This window comes from Choloepus didactylus, chromosome 9 (assembly GCF_015220235.1).
Source record: "Choloepus didactylus isolate mChoDid1 chromosome 9, mChoDid1.pri, whole genome shotgun sequence".
In the NCBI taxonomy this organism is placed as follows: Eukaryota; Metazoa; Chordata; class Mammalia; order Pilosa; family Megalonychidae; genus Choloepus; species Choloepus didactylus.
Genome location: NC_051315.1, coordinates 93,625,922 through 93,649,911, shown reverse-complemented (window position 1 = coordinate 93,649,911; position 23,990 = coordinate 93,625,922). Strand labels below are relative to the sequence as shown.

The following is a 23,990-nucleotide window of genomic DNA, read 5'->3' as shown; positions in this document are numbered from 1 at the left end:
CAATCATTGAGCACCCTAGGTTTCACTGAGTTATACAGTCCCAGTCTTTATCTTTCTTTTTTCCTTCTGGTGTCCCACATGCTCCTAACCTTCCTCTTTCAACCATACTCACAGTCATCTTTGTTCAGTGTACTTACATTGCTGTGCTACTATCTCCCAAAATTGTTTTCCAAACCTCTCACTCCTGTCTTTTCCTTCCTGTCTGAAGTGCTTCCTTTAGTGTTTCCTGTAGAGCAGGTATCTTGTTCACAAACTCTGTCACTGTCTGTTTGTCAGAGAATATTTTAAGCTCTTCCTCATATTTGAAGGACAGTTTTGATGGATATATGGTTCTTGGTTGGTGGTTTTTCTCTTTCAGTACCTTAAATATATCACCCCACTACCTTCTTGCCTCCATGGTTTCTATTGAGAAATCCGCACATAGTCTTATTAAGCTTTCTTTGTATGTGATGGATCACTTTTTTCTTGCTGCTTTCAGGATTCTCTCTTTATCTTTGATGTTTGATATTCTGATTATAAAGTGTCTTGGCATAGGCCTATTCAGATCTATTCTGTTTGGGGTACACTGTGCTTCTTGCATCTGTAATTTTATGTCTTTCATAAGAGATGGGAAATTTTCATTGATTATTTCCTCTATTATAGCTTCTGCCCCTTTTCCCTCGTCTAATCCTTCTGGGACACTCATGACACATACAGTCCTCCATTTCATTTTGTCCTTAAGTTCCCAGAGACATTGCTCATATTTTTCCATTCTTTTCTCTACCTGTTCTTTTGTGTGCAGTCTTTCAGGTGCATTGTTCTCCAGTTCCTGAGTGTTTTCTTCTACCTCTTGAGATCTGCTGTTGTATGTCTCCATTGTTTCTTTCATCTCTTGTGTTGTGCCTTTCATTTCCATAGATTCTGCCAGTTGTTTTTTCGAACTTTCAATTTTTTCCTTATGTACGCCCAGTGTTTCCATTATATGCTTCATCTCTTTTGCCATATCTTCCCCTAAAATTTTTGAATTGATTTAGTATTAGCTGTTTAAATTCCTGTATCGCAGTTGAAGTGTAAGTTTGTTCCTTTGTTTGGGCCATAACTTTGTTTTTCTTAGTGTAGATTGTAGTTTTCTGTTGTCTAGGCATGGTTTCCTTGGTTAGCCCAATCAGGTTTTCCCAGACCAAAATGGGCTCTGGTCCCAGAAGGAAGAAATGCTCAGTATCTGGGTTCCCTGAGGGCCTGTCTTAGACGATTGATACACCCTGTGAGGCCTCAAATCACTGTGCTTTGCCCAGCAGGTGGTGCCTGTCAGCCTGTAACTCCAGACTGGTGTAAGGAGCTGTGGCCCATGGCTGTTTTCCCCCAGGCTCTGGGGTCTGGTTCTGAATGGAAGGCGGGTAGTAGAGCTTGGCACCACCTTCTTCCTCTTAGGGAAAATACACTCCCTAGGGTGAGGTCATTTACATTTGAACAGTGTCTCTGCCTGTGCTATCTCCACCTTTGTCTGGGTCAGAGCATTGGGAACTGAAAATGGCTGAGGCTTTCTCCACTGAGCAGATAAAGGGAAAGAAAGCCCCCTTCAGGGCAAGTCTGCAGCCACTCTCCAGCTCTCCAAGGTCAGTCATCACCAAAAGCCTCTGTCTGCTTGCTAAGGATACATATCTTTTATTGAGCAGTCCACGTTTGTTAATTAAAACCCCAGCTGGAGCTCAGCTGAGCTATATTCACTTGCTCGGAGAGTGTTGCTCTCTAGCACAACGAGGCTTTGCAGTTTGGGCCATGGGGGAAGGGGGCTCCCGACTCAGATCCACAGTTTTTACTTACAGATTTTATGCTGCAATCTCGGGCATTCCTCCCAATTCAGGATGGTGTATGATGAGTGGACAGTCATGTTTGTTCCCCTACAGTTATTCCAGATTATTTACTAGTTGTTCCTGGTTGTTTTAGTTGTTCCAAGGGGACAAACTAGCTTCCACTCCTCTCTATGCCACCATCTTCTTCCATCTGCAAGTATATTTTGAAGATTTTTGCATCATACTACTAAGAGAAATTGGTTTATACATCTCTTCTGATATCTTTATATGGCTTTGGAATTAGGGTGATGTTGGCCTCATACAATGACTAACATAGTTTTCCCCTGTTCAATTTTTTGGAAGAGTTTACAGGATTGATATTAATTCTTCTTGGAATGTTTGGTAGAATTCACCTCGGAAGCCATTTGGTCCTGGGCTTTTCTTTGTTGGGAGAAAAATTTGAGACTGATTCTATCTCTTTACTTGTAATTGGTCTGTTGAGATCATCTGTTTCTTCTAGAGTCAGTGTAGGTTGTTTGTGTGTTTCTAGGAATTTGTCCATTTCATCTCAGTTGTCTAATTTGTTGGCATACAGTTATGCATAGTATCCTTTTATGATTATTTTTATTTCTGTAGGTTCAGTAGTAATGCCCCCCTCTCATTTCTGAATTTATTTATTTGCATCTTCTCTTTTTCTTTCTTGTCAATATAGATAAGGGTTTGTCAGTTTTATTGATCAAAATAAAAGGAACCAATTTTTACTTTTATTAATATTCTTGTTGTTTTTTTGTGTTCTCTATATTTCATTTTGTTCCACTCTAATCTTTGTTATTTCTTTCCTTCTGCTTGCTTTGGGATTAGTTTGCTGTTCTTTCTCTAGCTCCTCCATATGTGCAGTTAGGTCTTTGATTTTATCTCTTTCTTCTTTTTAATTGTAGGTACTTAGGGTTATAAAGTTCCCTCTCAGACTGTCTTCACTACATACCATAAGTTTTCATATGTTATGTTCTTGTTTTCAATTATTTTGAGGTATCTAGTGGTTTCCTTTGTAAATTCTTCTTTGACTCACTGATTGTTTAAGTGGGTGTTATTTAACTTCTAGATATTTGTGGATTTTCCAGTTCTCTCCCTGTTATTGATTTCCAGCTTTATTCCATTATGGTCTGAGAAGATACTTTGTATATTCAATCTTTTTAAATGTTTGCTGATGTCTGAGCATCTAACTATTTTGATGTGTTAACTCTGAAGCTCAGTTTCTCCCTCTCATCTAGGTTTTTTTTTTTTGATATAATAAAATTTATTTAACTTTCATGCAATTAATTTTGTAGTCTAGCTAGGGGCTTGTCAATCTTGTTGATCTTCGCAAAGAACCAACTTTTGGTGTTATTTATCCTCTCTATTGTTTTTTTGTTCTCTATGTCATTTATTTCTGCTTTAATCCTTGTTATTTCCTTTTTTTCTACTTGGTTTAGGATTGGTTTGCTGTTCATTTTCTAGCTTCTTCAGTTGATCCATTAGTTCTTTGATTTTGGCTCTTTCTTCCTTTTTAATATATGCGTTTAGTGCTATAAATTTCCCCCTCAGCACTGCTTTTGCTGCATCCCATAGGTTTTGGTATGTTGTGTTCTCATTTTCATTCGTCTCTATATATTTAGCAATTTCTCTTGCTATTTCTTCTTTAACCCACTGATTGTTTAGGAGTGTGTTGTTTAACCTCCAGGTATTTGTGAATTTTCTAAGTCTCTAATGGTTATTGACTTCTAATTGTATTCCACTGTGGTCAGAGAATGTGCTTTGAATAATTTCATTCTTTTTAAATTTATTGAGGCTTGTTTTATGTCCCAGCATATGATCTATTCTGTAGAAAGTTCCATGAGCACTAGAAAAGTATGTGTATCCTGGTGATTTGGGATGTAATGTTCTGTATATGTCTGTTAAATCTAATTCATTTATCAGATTGTTTAGGTTTTCAATTTCCTTATTGGTCTTCTGTCTGGTGGATCTATCTATAGGAGAGAGTAATGTGTTGAAGTCTCCCACAATTATTGTGGAAACATCAATTGCTTCCTTTAGTTTTGTCAGTGTTTCTCTCATGTATTTTGTGGCACCTTGATTGGGTGCATAGACATTTATGATTGTTATTTCTTCTTGTTGAATTGCCCCTTTTATTAGTATGTAGTGGCCTTCTTTGTCTCTCAAAACATCCCTGCATTTAAAGTCTATTTTATCTGAGATTAATATTGCTACACCTGCTTTCTTTTGGCTGTAGCTTGCATGAAATGTTTTTTTCCATCCTTTCACTTTCAGTTTCTTTGTGTCCCTGTGTCTAAGATGAGTCTCTTGTATGCAACATATTGATGGTTCATTTTTTTTGATCCATTCTGCGAATCTATATCTTTTAATTGGGGAGTTTAATCCATTTACATTTGACATTATAACCATGAAGGCATTTCTTGAATCAGCCATCTTATCCTTTGGTTTATGTTTGTCGTATATATTTTTCCCCTCTCTCTATTAATATCCTTTATTGTGCCCATACCGAATCTCTTTAGTACCGAACCTTTCTCCAAGTCTCTCTGTCCTTTCTTTGTTTCTCTTTAGTATCTCCCTTTAGTATCTCCAGTAGGGCAGGTCTCTCGTTAGCAAATTCTCTCAGCATTTGTTTGTCTGTGAAAAATTTAACCTCTCCCTCAAATTTGAAGGAGAGCTTTGCTGTATAAAGTATTCTTGGTTGGAAATTTTTCTCTCTCAGAATTTTAAATATATCGTGCCACTGCCTTCTTGCCTCCATGGTGGCTGCTGAGTAGTCACTACTTAGTCTTATGCTGTTTCCTTTGTATGTGGTGAATTGCTTTTCTCTTGCTGTTTTGAGAACTTGCTCCTTCTTTTCTGTGTTTGACAGTGTGATCAGAATATGTGTCAGAGTGCATTTATTTGGATTTATTCTATTTGGAGTTTGCTGAGCATTTATGATTTGTGTATTTATGTTGTTTAGAATATTTGGGACGTTTTCCCCAACAATTTCTTTGAATACTCTTCCTAGACCTTTACCCTTTTCTTCCCCTTCTGGGACACCAATGAGTCTTATATTCGGACGTTTCATATTATCTATCATATCCCTGATGTCCGTTTCGATTTTTTCAATTTTTTTCCCCATTCTTTCTTTTATGCTTTCATTTTCCATTCTGTCATCTTCCAGGTCACTGATTCGTTGTTCAACTTCCTCTAGTCTTGTACTATGAGTGTCCAGAATCTTTTTAATTTGGGCAACAATTTCTTTAATTTCCATAAGATCATCTATTTTTTTATTTCGTCTTGCAATGTCTTCTTTATGCTCTTCTAGGGTCTTCTTGATGTCCTTTGTATCCCGTACTATGGTCTCATTGTTCATCTTTAGTTCCTTGAATAGCTGCTCTAGGTGCTTTGTCTCTTCTGATCTTTTGATTTGGGTGCTTGGGCTTGGGTTATCCATATCGTCTGTTTTTTTCATATGCTTTATAATTTTCTGTTGCTTTTGGCCTCTTGGCATTTGCTGAACTTGATAGGGTTCTTTTAGGATTTGTACACCAATTGAAGTCCTTATCTCTAATTTATCAGATCTATCGCTTCGTGGAGTATACTTTCTCTAACTAACCAGCAGGTGGCATCCACGAGCCACCTGTTCTCCACAAGCCAGTTCTCCCCTGCTTTGCCTTTGTGGTGAGTCGGGGAGTGAGTCTTGTGGGGTCCAATTGGTGTACCAAGCTTGCGTGTGTAGTTGGTGTTGCCCGCCCTGTATATGGGGCGTGTTTCTGGGCAGTCAGGGAGGGAGGTGGCTCTAATAATCAAATATCCCTAGTGATCCTGGAGTTTTAAAGCTGCTGCACTAGTCTAATCCTTCAGTTCAGTCCTGCCACAGTTTGTCTCTGCCACTGACCCACAAGTCCTTGGTATTGGCGTATGGCTCCTGAGACTTGCATGTGGGCCCCTCTTCCAGGCTGTGCACCCCGGGTCCTCTGTTGAGGGATGACTGTGCTATGTCACAGGTGAGTGCCATCCCCCCAGGGCAGTTCTGGGCTGCTGGGCTGTGTAGGGAGGCTCCCAGTCTGCTGAAATGATGGCTGAATGGGGCTTTGTTAATTCACACTGCTCCACCTTCCCAGCTCTGGGACAATCAGCTGAGGTTGCAGAGAAGGCTAATGTCCACGCCCAGTTTTGTGGTGTGTGCCTGTTATTTGAAGCACTTCCGTCACACTGGGTTGTCTGGGGCAGCTCTGGGCTATGGGGCTTGCGATGGGCAGGAGTGTTTCCTGTCCACCAGGATGATGGCTGTGAGCGGACACCTCCCTTTTCTTGGGAAGTTGTGGTGTTTAGTGAATTTTCTCAGCCACTTGATTATTGCCTTTTGTCTCAGAGCTCTCTTAGTTCTGCTCTTGACCTGCCCAAATTGCAAGTCTTTGTAGCTTTGTGTATTGGGCTTCTTAGAGTAATTGTTTTAGAAAAAGAAAAGAGGATTAAAAAAAAAAAAAGGGGGCCCTCCTCACAGATCTAATTGGTTATTGAAATGCTATGAGACAAAGCAATTAGGGCCATTAAGGAAAGTTCCACAGGGCAGAGAGATCAGCTTTTCTTCGGGATTTGCATATGAGCCTCAGGGCCTGAGCTCTGCCCTTCCCCTTTCTGTGTTCACCAGAACTCCAAAAATTCTCCGCTTTTATTTTGGAGTTTTTCGTGCTGCTTTTTTGTATGCCTGTCTCCTCTCTGCTGGGCTGGTTGCTCTCAGATTCTCTGGTGTCTGGTCTCAGTCTATCTGTGGTTGGAGTTTGGATCAGTAGAATGAGTTTCCGATAAGGGCTGCCACTGCAGTTCTCCCTTCTCCTTCCCGGAGCTGACAGCCCCTTCTCCCACTGGACTGAGCCTGGCAGTAAGGGGTGCAGGTCCCCTGGCCACAAAAACTTACAGATTTCGCTGATCTCAGCAGTTCCACGTTTTCATGAGTGTTGTATGAAGTATGCCCAAAGTCAGATTGCTCTGTGGTGTCCAGTCCATGCAGTTCCTGGCTTTCTACCTACTTTCCTGGAGGAGTAACTAAAACATACAGCTCACCAGTCTGCCATCTTGCCCCGCCTTCCTCATGCAATTAAATAGCCATAAATATAATTATAGGAAGCTGCCTGTCCATAAGATATGGCCTCGTTCATGAAATGAAGGGGATTCCATAATTAAGAAAACAGGATAACATCAAGTTAGAGTCTAAGTAGGCTTTTCTTTTCTGAGGAGGAAGATTATAAGGGAGGGACTTGTCAGAGTCATGATAGTTATAGCAGAAAGTCAGCCTTCAATCTAAAAACCACCACATTGTGTGGTTTGTCCAAATAACGGTTTAACAAATGTCAGCTTCTTGTTCTCTGAGAAAACTCGGTTAATTTCAAATAATTGAGATAAAACTTAAACTGTGCTTGATTATACTTATCACTGTAAATTTCAGTCTGTGCAAATTCCAATGAGTCTAAGTCTGTGTTCATTTAGTTCCTAGATTGAGATTTAATCAGCAAGGATTATCCAACCTTTAGTTACTGATACAAAGAATGAACTGAGTAACTTGGAGAACTGGCACTTGTAAAATTTATAGTTTTCATACTAGATGCATGCAACTCATAAATACTAAAGGAGGCATTTTTGAAACATCTCAACATGCTTTCTTTATTATAAATTTCACAGATTTAACGAGTTAATGGAATTTCCTGTAGGGGTACAATTTCATTATGCTTACTTAAAAACTACAATATGCTGTTCTATTTTAAACAACATACTGTGTTTAAGAAATCATATTAAAATATAAATAAGCATAAAATAACGATAGACCTAATAAAGCAGTGTCACACAGTTGCATAAAGGTATTTAACTGTATGTATGCATTACCCATCAAAAGAAGGGGTAAAACTAATTCTTTCCTTTAATACAAACTTGAACATTGTTTGTAAATGCCTCATTTAAAGTAGTCAGTAGGGGAAGAGTTTAGAAAAATCCAGGTAATAAAATGTATTCAATTACTTGGTTAAGTTAAAAAGCGAATGCAACAGTGTTACATACAGATAAAAAACATTATTTAAAAGCAGTTCAAATACAGAAAAGGATTTCAAATTGAATATTTTATTAACATGATAGTTGTGTTTTTAACATGTGCACATACACTCACACACTCAGAATGACCTGCCTGGGAGAAAAAAAGCCTAAATATGCCTAAGGTGAAAATTAAAAAAAAAATTCTGTAGGTTTTCTTTGTTGTAGGCAATTAGGTCCACATCACTTACAAAGCTATTGCCAAATCTGTCCAAAGAAGCAGAGTTTGAGAGGGGAAGAAAAAAATCTTGGGGAAAATTCAATAGTGGCATAGCAGAGCTCTCGGTGTGAGAAAGCTGACCTAATGTGGACTTTTGCTGTGAATTTTCTCTTTGAAAAATATGGGAAGAGGTTTGTCAATGGGCAGAAATAAGAGAAGGCGGTGTGAAGTAGGCTTTTGCAGTCAGTTTTCCTCACAGTATTGTTCAGAGTCATCAAGAAAATGCTTAGTCTTTCTCTGGAACCAGTTTCAGAACTTTTCCAATTGAGGTCTTACCCCCATCTGAGGGAACTCTTTAAAGGTCTTGAGGCAGATGGTTCTCGCTGTCCTTAAAAGAGTGATGCATACTTGATCTTGTCTCACAAAATGGGGTCGAGTCTTACTTTTTTCTCCTGATTTTTTTATCTACCAAGCAGATTAAGGCGGTTATTTCAACTTCCTCAGTACAGGTATGAATATGCAACATGGCATTATAACCTGGGCAGATGATGGATTTGTGCTCAATAATCACTATCTGGACATCAAATGTGCATCCAGAATGACAAAGATTATTAGGATCACAAAGTATGAATCCTGGAAGGATCTCTTCTTCAATTCCCTTCAGTCTGATTTTGAGGTTTTCACCTGGGGCTACAGAATCAGTTTCTGCATCATCAGAAAGAATTCCAAGAACTTCCATGTTGTGTTTGTTTGGCATCATTACCAGCTGCTGGCCTTTACAAATAGATCCTGATACTACTTTTTCCAGGACCACAGTGCCCATATCCTTGTACATATCCACAACTGGCAGCCTGATTGGTCCATCAACTGATCTATTGAAGTTTGGCAAATTATCCAGATAGGGAATAAATGGTAATCCACTGTACCAAGGACACAAATCTGACTGCTTTTTAAGATTTGCTCCAGTCAATCCTGAGCAGGGCATAGAGTGAATGTCCTTTTTGGGATTGAAGCCAACTTTTTTCAAAAATGGCACTAGTTTCTCTTTACATTTCTTGTATCTCTCATTGTTCCAATTTACTGTTGGATCATCCATCTTATTAATAAGCACAATTAAGCGTTTACACCTGCTGTCTTCACCAACATTGCATGTTCTCTTGTCTGTCCTCCTTTTTCAAATCCAGTTTCAAACTCTCCTTTCCTGGCAGAGATTACCAGTTTGACAGCCAGATCAGCTTGAGAAGCACCACCAATCATGTTTGGGACAAAACTCTTGTGACCAAGGGCATCTAGAATTGTGAAATGCTTCTTTTCTGTTTCAAAATAGGCAAGACTCACTTCTAGTGTTTTACTCTTATCTCATTCTTCTTGATTTGTGTCTAAGGCCCAAGACAAGTATCAAGTTTCTCTGTTTTTTTTCTTTAGCATCTCTCTCATATTTCTCAAGTGTCCTTTTGTCAACCGTTCCAGCCAAATACATTATTTGCCCTCCAATGGTTGATTTGCCAGCATCTACATGCCCAATGAATACTACATTTTCATGTTCTTTTTTAGGAGCACCTGGTGGTGCAATCACAGATTTAGGTTTTGGTATTTCCTCTTCCCCTTCCATCATTTCTTGGGCATTTTCCTCTTGGGACTTTCTGTCTCCCAAGGAACCATCCCCTGACTCTGCTTCACTGATTTCTTTTTTGTGCTCCCATGACTCTTCTGGAGACATTTCTGTCTCTCCATTTTCTACCACAGGTTCTGAAAGTTCCAGGCTAGCAGCTGAATTCGAACCTTCACACAACAATGGCTTCTCCTCTTGAAAAGGTTCCATGGTGCCAAAGGGCCTACTGTGCTACAGCCAGCTCCGTGGTTGTTGGTGGTGGCGCCAGATGGGGCTGGCTTCAGCTGGGCCAGACCCGCAGAAAGGATGGCATGAATTCAGCAGTGTGGACATTGGGCATGAAGAGTTTGTCATTCATGATGAGCTGCCAGCTGAAGGCTGCTCTGAGGTGCTCATGTTGGGCCTCAGCCATCGCCGCCACTGCCAGGGCCCAGCAGGGAGCTTCCAGGTCCATCTGGTCCCAGCAGTCGGGTGCCCAGTCACTGCTGCTGTTGCTGCCCCTGCCGCCCCTGCTGCTGCTGCCTGGATCCATGATGGGGGGCGGAGCTGTGTGTGTGGTGAAGAGAGGGCAGGAAATGGAGGCGGGGGCTGAGTGAGCAAAGAAGGTGAGGCAGAAGGGCTGGGGATTAGCAACACAATCCCCAGTGTCTCTGTGGCGGCAGCTCCAGTCCCAACTCTGTACTCACTATGGTGAGGACAGTGGCAGTGGCTCAACCCTTCTCCTTGTGTGTGCAAGCAGATCTCCCTCATCTAGGGTTTTGTTGTTGATTGGCTTTGTATTAAGGCTCTTTTTTGATGCTTGATCCAACTTATACCAGGCCTTTAGAGTAGCCTGTGTTTAATTGTTCAGATTTTCTCAGCTCTTCATCTGTTTCTTGCTCTGGATGTGCAGTACAATTATTAAGATTGCACTTTTTGTGCAATTGTTTCATTTTCAGTGAAAAGCTTCCTTTCCTCAGTTCCTCTTTTGGGAATCTTGATCTGTTTGTTTTTGCGCAGCATTTTCTCTCCAGCTCCTATAATTTGTTTAAATTCTCTCCCTCACTCAGTACCCCCTTTTCTTTACACTTTTCTGTTCTGGAACCCATCCTGTCTTACAGCAGCTCAGTTCCCTCTACCCCGTTTTTGTCTGTGAGTCTTTTCTTCCTCCCATTTCTTCCCCCTAAGGGTATCCAACCCTTTGGACCCAGATGGGGTCAATAAAGAGAGGCAGGGCAATCCAGAAAGATCCGTTTTGGGTTTAGGTGGTCTAGCAAACAGTGACTGGATTGAGTGAGCACACCTCTTGCCAACAGTTCTGCCATGGTGGGTTTTTTCCTCCTTTGGAGGCCCTTTTGTATGTAACACTCCTCAGTGGCTTGTTTTTTGCCTGGGTCTCTGCAGACTTGTGTCCCTGTGCATGGATGTGTGTGGGGTTCTGACTCACTGCTGTGATGGCTCCATAGTCTGCATTTGTAGTGAGAGGTACCTGGGCGGTGTTTGTCTCTGTGTGACTCCCAAGCTGTGTGGAACTGAGCAAGCGGGAGGGGTCCAGACTTGCAGGTCCAGGACAGAAATCTACCTGATTGTGGAGATTATGTTTTTTTTCTTGGATTCAGAGTTTGTGGAGTCCTTCTCTATTTCCTATCATCCTCCAGAGTTCCAAGCAAATGGGATTTGTCCTTTTATTAGTTGATTCCGAGGAGAGACTTTTCCAGGGGATGTCTTACATTGCCATAGTGGAATTAACAGAAATCAAAATTCTCTAGAGGTTCAGGAGAAATTCTAAGTGGTGTCAGAGGCTTTATGAGACTAGTGTTTAAACTGTATTCTTTGCTCAAAGTTCTAAATAGAATTTTGGCAAAAAGTTGCTTTGCTGATGTTGTTGCCATTGAAGAGAACTACTCAGATGAAGAAGAGAAAGTAAAAAGGTAGTAAAATGAGGGGGGAGGTAATTTTTTAACAAGTTGTTAAAGGATGAATTGAGCACTAGTATTCTAAAAGAGTTTTTTCCCCCAAGTCAAAATAGACTTCCAAAAAAAGTTACCAAAACATGAGAAAGCATGAGATTCCACATTAAATACACATTTAATATACCACAGTTTGATATTTGTGACAACACAGTGATTTTTCACTCAGTTGCCTTAAACTACAAACTCAATCATATATAAACAGCAAAATGATCAAAGATATATAAAACAAATTTTTAAAATATAGTTAAATGTTATGTACATTAAAACAATTTTTTTAAACACTGTTGAGGGTTTGTTATATACTGTTTCAGTTTGCTAAAGTTACCAGAGTGTCGTATACCAGAAATAGACTGGCTTTTACAATGGGGATTTATTAGTTTACAAACTTATAGTTCTAAGGCCATGAAAATGTCCCAATTAAGGCATGAACAGGGTGATACTTTCTCTGAAGAAAGGCCACTGGCATCTAGGGTTCCTCTATCACATGGCCAGCATCTGCTGATCCTTCTCTCTTGGGTTTCATTGCTTTCAGGTCTGACTCTTTCAGCTTCTGCGGATCCTTGCTTGCTTCTCCTGGGGCTTTTCTCTCCAAGCTCTCTGGGTGTTTCTCTTATCCTCATAAAGGACCCCAGTAAAGGATTAAGACCCATCTTGAATTGGGTGGGTCACATATCAACTGAAACACCCTAATCAAAAGGTCCAACCACAACAGGTCTGCCCCCACAGGAATGGATTAAGAGAACATGGATTTTTCTGGGGTATATAACAGCTTCAAGCCAGCACATGTACTTTAAACAGGTGGTTCTTGGAAAATACATATCAACAAAGATTCCTGGGAAGATAATTCTTATGAATAAGGCCTTGTTGTTTCAAGCTCAGCAAAGGTTGGGGATACGTATAATCCTCCTTTTCAGGTTAGTTTTTTAATGGGCAGTTTTTTCTTACTCTCCTTGTCTCTCCCTTCTCTTTTCCCCTCCCCTTCTTTTTAATTTTAAAATCTACATTAAAATGTCTTGTAATTTTTAAAGGCTGAACATCATGATTATGTGCAGTGATCAAAGCCCTTAAGAAGAAAGTTAAATACCAATACATTAGTGAAGTTACTCTGGAGAAATCACACAACTGAAAAACAAAAGCCATGTTTATTGCTCTAGTCCAGTGAATCTACTGTTCTAGATGAATAAAGTTCCAATTCCTTCAGAGGCTGAAAGCTGAAGGAATATTGGAATTACTTACAAGCACAATGACTGCCTTTTGTGGGAGGGAGTACCTAGGTCACATTCGATTAAGACGAATGTGGTGATCATGGGCATTTTTTGTTTGCAAGGTGATCTTTCAAAGTCTCTGGTGTTAAGGTGATTGTGTTGGTTTTCTATTGCTGCATAACAAATTGCCACAGATTTATAGCAGCTTAAAACAACATTTAATTGTGGAAAGCCGCCTCCCGAATCGGGCCTAGCGTATGCGCTGCAGCCTGCTCTAGAGTTACCCCCGCCCATCGAGTGAGCCAAGATGGCGCCTGCATCCTGTTTCCGCATAGTGACGCATGTATCCGCCACCCGCTCCTACCAATCGAAATCCTGTATACGCGATACTAGCCTAGAAGCTTATTGGTTGTTAATTGTGTATAAAAGGTCTTACCCGGACGGGGTAGGGTGAGACAGCCCACAAGGAGCCGTGCCTGACGGCCACATCGAGGCTGCTCTCCCACGAGGCGCCGTGCCCCGTGTGGGAACCAGTAACACAGAATGTTCATCTAGCTGTAGTAAAGGGCTTGCTTTCACAACTGCCGTGTGGTTCGAGTCGTGATTCATGACCAGGTTAGTTCGCGCAGTCTGCATCTCTCTCTCTCCTTCCCTGTTTCCCCTCGCCGGCCGGGAACCGGGGACCGAGCGGGGCAGCGCCGGACAAGTGGTGGCCCGTACGGGGACGCTCCTCCTCCTGCCTCGCTCTCGACGGTCCCTCTGTGAGGAGAGCAGCGCTGCGCGTCGAGCTTACGGCGGACTTCCCGCGCCTGATCAACGCGAGAAGGTGAGTGCGTCTTATTACATGATAGTTAGGGCCCGTGGGTTTTCAGGTGACCCCGGGGGACTCGGAAGAGCTCTCCGAGTGACTGAAGTATAGTGCCGACTGCAATCATGGGGCAGTCCGGAAGTTCACCTCTCTTAGCTCCCTTAAAGAACCTTTTGAAACAACGGGGTATCTCGGTCAGGAAAAGCTCCCTTCAGCGTTTTCTTGATGATGTTGATACTTTTGCCCCTTGGTTTGCCTGCACCGGCAGCCTTAGCCTACCCTCTTGGATGAAGCTCGGTCGCGACATAGACCGAGCGCGCCAGACGGGCGTGTGTATGGACCCGATTCTAGTACCCATATGGGAGACCGTCCGTGCGGTCCTTGAACTAGAATCGGCTACCGGCCTAAGCCCGTCCTCTGTCTTGCAAGAAGCACGGTGCGCGCTCCAAGAAACCCAGTCAGTTTCGTCAGCGGACGGCTCCTGTAAGGGCAAACCGCCGGAGTCCAGTGACTCTGACTCAGAGTCAGATAGCGATACTGACGAGAAGGCGGAAGCATCCCCGCTAATTGAGTGGGAGGAGCCTCCCGCCACACCCGTGCGGCCTTCCGCCCCGCCAATGTCTACCGCTGCACCCCCAGGGACACCCCAGCTCCCAACTGACGCCTTGGGCGGTCCCACCAAAGGACCTTGCCGAGAGCTCCCTCTAGTGGCCATGCCCAGTAAATGTAATTATCCTTTGCTGCCAGACCCGGAAACCCCGATGGGTCGGTCAGGGGAGGGGCAACCTTTGCCGTACCCCCCGCCCGAGTATACAGGCCCTCAGGACCCTTTGCCATTAGGTAGTGGTGGGAGACATTTCTGGAGATGGAACCCTTTCACAACATTTAGACCTTTTGGCATGCTGGGTGGCTACCAGCCACTTGAGCCGCAGCCAGTCTCAGAAATGTACCCGGTTATTATCAATCCCCAAGGTGGCAATCGGCACGAATCATATGATTACAAACTATTGAGGGAATTGAGGCAGGCCGTCCATCAGTATGGCCCCAATGCCCCTTATACCTTGAACATGATCGAGAACCTCTCTGCTCTAAATCATACACCCGCAGATATTTTTCAGCTAGCCCGTGCTTGCTTGCCGTCAGGCCGATTCATAGATTGGAAAGCATGGTTTGAGGAGTTAGCTGAAGAGCAGGCCGCAAGGAATGCGGCGGGGAGACGTGGCGGGTGGAATGCTGACATGCTGTTGGGGAGAGGCGCCCATGCCCAGAACCAAACGGGTTTCCCACAAGAGGTCTATGCCCAGATCTTCCGCTGTTTTGTGGGTGCCTGGAAAAAGCTAACAGGTGAGGGAGAGGCTCAGGCCTCACTCAGCAATATACACCAAGGCCCCACAGAACCATTTGCGGATTTTGTAGCCAGGATGCAAACCGCAGCTGAGAGAATCTTCTCAGATCCAGGAGTAGCAGAGACTGTGGTTAAGCAAATGATTTTTGAGCAGTGCAACAAGGAGTGCAAAGTTATCCTGGCACAAAACAGAGCAAAAAATTTGACAGAGTGGGTCAGGCTCTGTAGAGATGCTGGCAGCCCTTTAACTAATGCAGGTCTAGCTGCCATGCTAGCCAGCTCCCTACAGGTGGCTACAAAAAGCCCGAGAACCTTAGGGGCAAAGTCTAACGGGTGCTATGGCTGTGGCCAATCAGGGCACTTTAAGAGAGATTGTCCCAATAGACGTCAACCCCCTGCCACTCAACGGTTTGGCGAACCAGGTGCAGCAACCAGGCCGTGTGGCCGTTGCCACAAAGGCCCCCACCGCGCAGAAGACTGTAAATCGGTTTTCGATGCGCAGGGTAGACGCCTCTCTGGCCGCCCCGAGCAGATTCCAAAAAACGGGAAGAGGGGGTCCGCCCTTTCGACGGACCCCCTTGCATGCCATTCGACAACACAGGATCCGATCAAATTCGTGCGTCCCCCGGCTCAGCAGGACTGGACCTCTGTGCCACCTCCAGACTCGTACTAACCCCCTCCATGGGTGTCCAGTTAGTAGGGACCTCCTTCAAGGGGCCCTTACCGGCTGGTACTGTAGGGCTCATATTGGGAAGAGCATCCACGGCCCTGAAAGGATTAACAGTTATACCAGGACTTGTAGATTCAGATTTCACAGGCCGTGCCCAAGTTATGGTTCAATCTCAGCGGGGCACCTTAGTCATTGCAGAAGGTGATAAGCTGGCGCAGCTCCTGCTCTTACCCAGCTTACATGCAGTCTTTCCAAGCAGAATCAGACAGAGAGGGGAAAAAGGGTTCGGATCCAGTGGAGCGATTTTTGAGGGACTCCATATGTCCCTGGAGTCTCGACCTATGCTAACCATTAAGGTGCAAGGCAGATCTTTCTTGGGCCTGCTCGATACAGGGGCCGATCGGTCTATCATAAGACAACAAGAATGGCCCCCCACCTGGCCAACGAGCAGGGCGGAAGAGCCCATTAGAGGAATAGGCCAAATTTCAGCGCCCATGCTCAGTGCAGCTGCCCTTCATTGGGCCGATGAAGAAGGACACCAAGGCAGTTTCCAGCCTTATGTATTAGCCCTGCCTGTGTCTTTGTGGGGAAGAGACATTCTGACCCAAATGGACGTTACTTTAATTAGCGGCTACTCCCCAACCTCTAAGCGACTGCTAAAAGAAATGGGGTATACCCCCGGCAAGGGTTTAGGAGCTTCACTGCACGGACGTGCGGAGCCTATACAAGCTGCCCCCAAGTCTGACAGACGAGGCTTGGGTTTTTCATAGGGGCCACTGAGGAGAGATTCCCACCCACACCTATAAAACTAAAATGGAGGAGGCGGGGCAAGATGGCAGACTGGTGAGCTGTATGTTTTAGTTACTCCTCCAGGAAAGTAGGTAAAAAGCCAGGAACTGCGTGGACTGGACACCACAGAGCAATCTGTCTTTGGGCATACTTCATACAACACTCATGAAAACGTGGAACTGCTGAGATCACCGAAATCTGTAAGTTTTTGCGGCCAGGGGACCCGCGCCCCTCCCTGCCAGGCTCAGTCCCGGGGGAGGAGGGGCTGTCAGCTCCAGGAAGGAGAAGGGAGAATTGCAGTGGCTGCTCTCATCGGAAACTCATTCTACTGATTCAAACTCCAACCATAGATAGACTGAGGCCAGACACCAGAGACTCTGAGAGCAGCCAGCCCAGCAGAGAGGAGACGGGCATAGAAGGAAAACAACACGAGAAGCTCCAAAGTAAAAGCAGAGGATTTTTGGAGTTCTGGTGAACACAGAAAGGGGAAGGGCGGAGATCAGGCCTTGAGGCGCATATGCAAATCCCGAAGCAAGGCTGATCTCTCTGCCCAGGGCACCTTTCCTTAATGGCCCTGGTTGCTTTGTCTATTAGCATTTCAATAACCCATTAGATCTCTGAGGAGGGCCGTTTTTTTTTTTTTTTTTTTTTTTTTTTTTTTTTTTTTAAATCCTTTTTGCTTTTTCTAAAACAATTACTCTAAGAAGCTCAATACAGAAAGCTTCAAAGAATTGAAATTTGGGCACGTCAAGTCAAGAGCAGAAATAAAAGAGCTCTGAGACAAAAGGCAATAATCCAGTGGCTGAGAAAATTCTCTAAACAACACAACTTCCCAAGAAAAGGGGGGTGTCCGCTCACAGCCACCATCCTGGTGGACAGGAAACACTCCTGCCCATCGCCAGCCCCATAGCCCAGAGCTGCCCCAGACAACCCAGTGTGACGGAAGTGCTTCAAATAACAGGCACACACCACAAAACTGGGCGTGGACATTAGCCTTCCCTGCAACCTCAGCTGAATGTCCCAGAGCTGGGAAGGGGGAGCAGTGTGAATTAACAGAGCCCCATTCAGCCATCATTTGAGCAGACTGGGAGCCTCCCAACACAGCCCAGCAGCCCAGAACTGCCCTGGGGGGACGGCACTCACCTGTGACATAGCACAGTCATCCCTCAACAGAGGACCCGGGGTGCACAGCCTGGAAGAGGGGCCCACTTGCAAGTCTCAGGAGCCATACGCCAATACCAAAGACTTGTGGGTCAGTGGCAGAGACAAACTGTGGCAGGACTGAACTGAAGGATTAGACTATTGCAGTAGCTTTAAAACTCTAGGATCATCAGGGAGATTTGATTGTTAGGGCCACCCCCCCTCCCCGACTGCCCAGAAACACGCCCCACATACAGGGCAGGCAACACCAACTACACACGCAAGCTTGGGACACCAATTGGGCCCCACAAGACTCACTCCCCCACTCACCAAAAAGGCTAAGCAGGGGAGATCTGGCTTGTGGAGAACAGGTGGCTCGTGGACGCCACCTGCTGGTTAGTTAGAGAAAGTGTACTCCACGAAGCTGTAGATCTGATAAATTAGAGATAAGGACTTCAACTGGTCTACAAACCCTAAAAGAACCCTATCAAGGACAGCAAATGCCACGAGGCCAAAAACAACAGAAAATTATAAAGCATATGAAAAACCAGACGATATGGATAACCCAAGCCCAAGCACCCAAATCAAAAGACCAGAAGAGACACACCTAGAGCAGCTACTCAAAGAACTAAAGATGAACAATGAGACCCTAGTACGGGATATGAAGGAAATCAAGAAGACCCTAGAAGAGCATAAAGAAGACATTGCAAGACTAAATAAAAAAATGGATGATCTTATGGAAATTAAAGAAACTGTTGACCAAATTAAAAAGATTCTGGACACTCATAGTACAAGACTAGAGGAAGTTGAACAACGAATCAGTGACCTGGAAGATGACAGAATGGAAAATGAAAGCATAAAAGAAAGAATGGGGAAAAAAATTGAAAAACTCGAAATGGACCTCAGGGATATGATAGATAATATGAAGCGTCCGAATATAAGACTCATTGGTGTCCCAGAAGGGGAAGAAAAGGGTAAAGGTCTAGGAAGAGTATTCAAAGAAATTGTTGGGGAAAACTTCCCAAATCTTCTAAACAACATAAATACACAAATCATAAATGCTCAGCGAACTCCAAATAGAATAAATCCAAAAAAACCCACTCCGAGACATATACTGATCACACTGTCAAACATAGAAGAGAAGGAGCAAGTTCTGAAAGCAGCAAGAGAAAAGCAATTCACCACATACAAAGGAAACAGCATAAGACTAAGTAGTGACTACTCAGCAGCCACCATGGAGGCGAGACGGCAATGGCACGATATATTTAAAATTCTGAGAGAGAGGAATTTCCAGCCAAGAATACTTTATCCAGCAAAGCTCTCCTTCAAATTTGAGGGAGAGCTTAAATTTTTCACAGACAAAGAAATGCTGAGAGAATTTGCTAACAAGAGACCTGCCCTACTGGAGATACTAAAGGGAGCCCTACAGACAGAGAAACAAAGACAGGACAGAGAGACTTGGAGAAAGGTTCAGTACTAAAGAGATTCGGTATGGGTACAATAAAGGATATTAATAGAGAGAGGGAAAAATATGGCAAACATAATCCAAAGGATAAGATGGCCGATTCAAGAAATGCCTTCACGGTTTTAACGTTGAATGTAAATGGATTAAACTCCCCAATTAAAAGATATAGATTCGCAGAATGGATCAAAAAAAATGAACCATCAATATGTTGCATACAAGAGACTCATCTTAGACACAGGGACACAAAGAAATTGAAAGTGAAAGGATGGAAAAAAATATTTCATGCAAGCTACAGCCAAAAGAAAGCAGGTGTAGCAATATTAATCTCAGATAAAATAGACTTCAAATGCAGGGATGTTTTGAGAGACAAAGAAGGCCACTACATACTAATAAAAGGGGCAATTCAGCAAGAAGAAATAACAATCGTAAATGTCTATGCACCCAATCAAGGTGCCACAAAATACATGAGAGAAACATTGGCAAAACTAAAGGAAGCAATTGATGTTTCCACAATAATTGTGGGAGACTTCAACACATCACTCTCTCCTATAGATAGATCAACCAGACAGAAGACCAATAAGGAAATTGAAAACCTAAACAATCTGATAAATGAATTAGATTTAACAGACATCTACAGGACATTACATCCCAAATCACCAGGATACACATACTTTTCTAGTGCTCACGGAACTTTCTCCAGAATAGATCATATGCTGGGACATAAAACAAGCCTCAATAAATTTAAAAAGATTGAAATTATTCAAAGCACATTCTCTGACCACAATGGAATACAATTAGAAGTCAATAACCATCAGAGACTTAGAAAATTCACAAATACCTGGAGGTTAAACAACACACTCCTAAACAATCAGTGGGTTAAAGAAGAAATAGCAAGAGAAATTGCTAAATATATAGAGACGAATGAAAATGAGAACACAACATACCAAAACCTATGGGATGCAGCAAAAGCAGTGCTAAGGGGGAAATTTATAGCACTAAACGCATATATTAAAAAGGAAGAAAGAGCCAAAATCAAAGAACTAATGGATCAACTGAAGAAGCTAGAAAATGAACAGCAAACCAATCCTAAACCAAGTACAAGAAAAGAAATAACAAGGATTAAAGCAGAAATAAATGACATAGAGAACAAAAAAACAATAGAAAGGATAAATATCACCAAAAGTTGGTTCTTTGAGAAGATCAACAAGATTGACAAGCCCCTAGCTAGACTGACAAAATCAAAAAGAGAGAAGACCCATATAAACAAAATAATGAATGAAAAAGGTGACATAACTGCAGATCCTGAAGAAATTAAAAAAATTATAAGAGGATATTATGAACAACTGTATGGCAACAAACTGGATAATGTAGAAGAAATGGACAATTTCCTGGAAACATATGAACAACCTAGACTGACCAGAGAAGAAATAGAAGACCTCAACCAACCCATCACAAGCAAAGAGATCCAATCAGTCATCAAAAATCTTCCCACAAATAAATGCCCAGGGCCAGATGGCTTCACAGGGGAATTCTACCAAACTTTCCAGAAAGAACTGACACCAATCTTACTCAAACTCTTTCAAAACATTGAAAAAAATGGAACACTACCTAACTCATTTTATGAAGCTAACATCAATCTAATACCAAAACCAGGCAAAGATGCTACAAAAAAGGAAAACTACCGGCCAATCTCCCTAATGAATATAGATGCAAAAATCCTCAACAAAATACTTGCAAATCGAATCCAAAGACACATTAAAAAAATCATACACCATGACCAAGTGGGGTTCATTCCAGGCATGCAAGGATGGTTCAACATCAGAAAAACAATCAATGTATTACAACACATTAAAAACTCGAAAGGGAAAAATCAATTGATCATCTCAATAGATGCTGAAAAAGCATTTGACAAAATCCAACATCCCTTTTTGATAAAAACACTTCAAAAGGTAGGAATTGAAGGAAACTTCCTCAACATGATAAAGAGCATATATGAAAAACCCACAGCCAGCATAGTACTCAATGGTGAGAGACTGAAAGCCTTCCCTCTAAGATCAGGAACAAGACAAGGATGCCCGCTGTCACCACTGTTATTCAACATTGTGCTGGAAGTGCTAGCCAGGGCAATCCGGCAAGACAAAGAAATAAAAGGCATCCAAATTGGAAAAGAAGAAGTAAAACTGTCATTGTTTGCAGATGATATGATCTTATATCTAGAAAACCCTGAGAAATCAACGATACACCTACTAGAGCTAATAAACAAATTTAGCAAAGTAGCGGGATACAAGATTAATGCACATAAGTCAGTAATGTTTCTATATGCTAGAAATGAACAAACTGAAGAGACACTCAAGAAAAAGATACCATTTTCAATAGCAACTAAAAAAATCAAGTACCTAGGAATCAACTTAACCAAAGATGTAAAAGACCTATACAAAGAAAACTACATAACTCTACTAAAAGAAATAGAAGGGGACCTTAAAAGATGGAAAAATATTCCATGTTCATGGATAGGAAGGCTAAATGTCATTAAGATGTCAATTCTACCCAAACTCATCTACAGATTCAATGCAATCCCAATCAAAATTCCAACAACCTACTTTGCAGACTTGGAAAAGCTAGTTATCAAATTTATTTGGAAAGGGAAGATGCCTCGAATTGCTAAAGACACTCTAAAAAAGAAAAACGAAGTGGGAGGACTTACACTCCCTGACTTTGAAGCTTATTATAAAGCCACAGTTGCCAAGACAGCATGGTACTGGCACAAAGATAGACATATAGATCAATGGAATCGAATTGAGAATTCAGAGATAGACCCTCAGATCTATGGCCGACTGATCTTTGATAAGGCCCCCAAAGTCACCGAACTGAGCCATAATGGTCTTTTCAACAAATGGGGCTGGGAGAGTTGGATATCCATATCCAAAAGAATGAAAGAGGACCCCTACCTCACCCCCTACACAAAAATTAACTCAAAATGGACCAAAGATCTCAATATAAAAGAAAGTACCATAAAACTCCTAGAAGATAATGTAGGAAAACATCTTCAAGACCTTGTATTAGGAGGCCACTTCCTAGACTTTACACCCAAAGCACAAGCAACAAAAGAGAAAATAGATAAATGGGAACTCCTCAAGCTTAGAAGTTTCTGCACCTCAAAGGAATTTCTCAAAAAGGTAAAGAGGCAGCCAACTCAATGGGAAAAAATTTTTGGAAACCATGTATCTGACAAAAGACTGATATCTTGCATATACAAAGAAATCCTACAACTCAATGACAATAGTACAGACAGCCCAATTATAAAATGGGCAAAAGATATGAAAAGACAGTTCTCTGAAGAGGAAATACAAATGACCAAGAAACACATGAAAAAATGTTCAGCTTCACTAGCTATTAGAGAGATGCAAATTAAGACCACAATGAGATACCATCTAACACCGGTTAGAATGGCTGCCATTAAACAACAGGAAACTACAAATGCTGGAGGGGATGTGGAGAAATTGGAACTCTTATTCATTGTTGGTGGGACTGTATAATGGTTCAGCCACTCTGGAAGTCAGTCTGGCAGTTCCTTAGAAAACTAGATATAGAGCTACCATTCGATCCAGCGATTGCACTCCTCGGTATATACCCGGAAGATCGGAAAGCAGTGACACGAACAGATATCTGCACGCCAATGTTCATAGCAGCATTATTCACAATTGCCAAGAGATGGAAACAACCCAAATGTCCTTCAACAGATGAGTGGATAAATAAAATGTGGTATATACACACGATGGAATACTACGCGGCAGTAAGAAGGAACGATCTGGTGAAACATATGACAACATGGATGAACCTTGAAGACATAATGCTGAGCGAAATAAGCCAGGCACAAAAAGAGAAATATTATATGCTACCACTAATGTGAACTTTGAAAAATGTAAAACAAATGGTTTATAATGTAGAATGTAGGGGAACTAGCAGTAGAGAGCAATTAAGGAAGAGGGAACAATAATCCAGGAAGAACAGATAAGCTATTTAACGTTCTGGGGATGCCCAGAAATGACTATGGTCTGTTAATTTCTGATGGTTGTAGTAGGAACAAGTTCACTGAAATGTTGCTATATTATGTAACTTTCTTGGGGTAAAGTAGGAACATGTTGGAAGTTAAGCAGTTATCTTAGGTTAGTTGTCTTTTTCTTACTCCCTTGCTATGGTCTCTTTGAAATGCTCTTTTATTGTATGTTTGTTTTCTTTTTAACTTTTTTTTTCATACAGGTGATTTGAAAAAAGAAGGGAAAGTTAAAAAAAAAAAAAAAAAAAAGAAAAAAGACAAACAAGGGGAAAAAAAAAAAAAAAAAGTTGTAGTGCCCCCTTGAGGAGCCTGTGGAGAATGCAGGGGTATTCGCCAACCCCACCTCCATGGTTGCTAACATGACCACAGACATAGGGGACTGGTGGTTTGATGGGTTGAGCCCTCTACCATAAGTTTTACCCTTGGGAAGACGGTTGCTGCAAAGGAGAGGCTAGGCCTCCCTGTATTTGTGCCTAAGAGTCTCCTCCTGAATGCCTCTTTGTTGCTCAGATGTGGCCCTCTCTCTCTGGCTAAGCCAACTTGAAAGGTGAAATCACTGCCCTCCCCCCTACGTGGGATCAGACACCCAGGGAAGTGAATCTCCCTGGCAACGTGGAATATGACTCCCAGGGAGGAATGTAGACCTGGCACCGTGGGACGGAGAACATCTTCTTGACCAAAAGGGGGATGTGAAAGGAAATGAAATAAGCTTCAGTGGCAGAGAGATTCCAAAAGGAGCCGAGAGGTCACTCTGGTGGGCACTCTTATGCACACTTTAGACAACCCTTTTTAGGTTCTAAAGAATTGGGGTAGCTGGTGGTGGATACCTGAAACTATCAAACTACAACCCAGAACCCATGAATCTCGAAGACAGTTGTATAAAAATGTAGCTTATGAGGGGTGACAATGGGAT

The 23,990-nt window shown here is 42.4% G+C and overlaps 1 pseudogene; it reads right to left on the bottom strand.

Annotated features, from left to right (window-relative positions):
- Positions 1-8,320: 8,320 nt before the first annotated feature.
- On the bottom strand, positions 8,321-10,178 carry LOC119544558 (annotated as a pseudogene).
- Between the last annotated feature and the right edge of the window lie 13,812 nt (positions 10,179-23,990).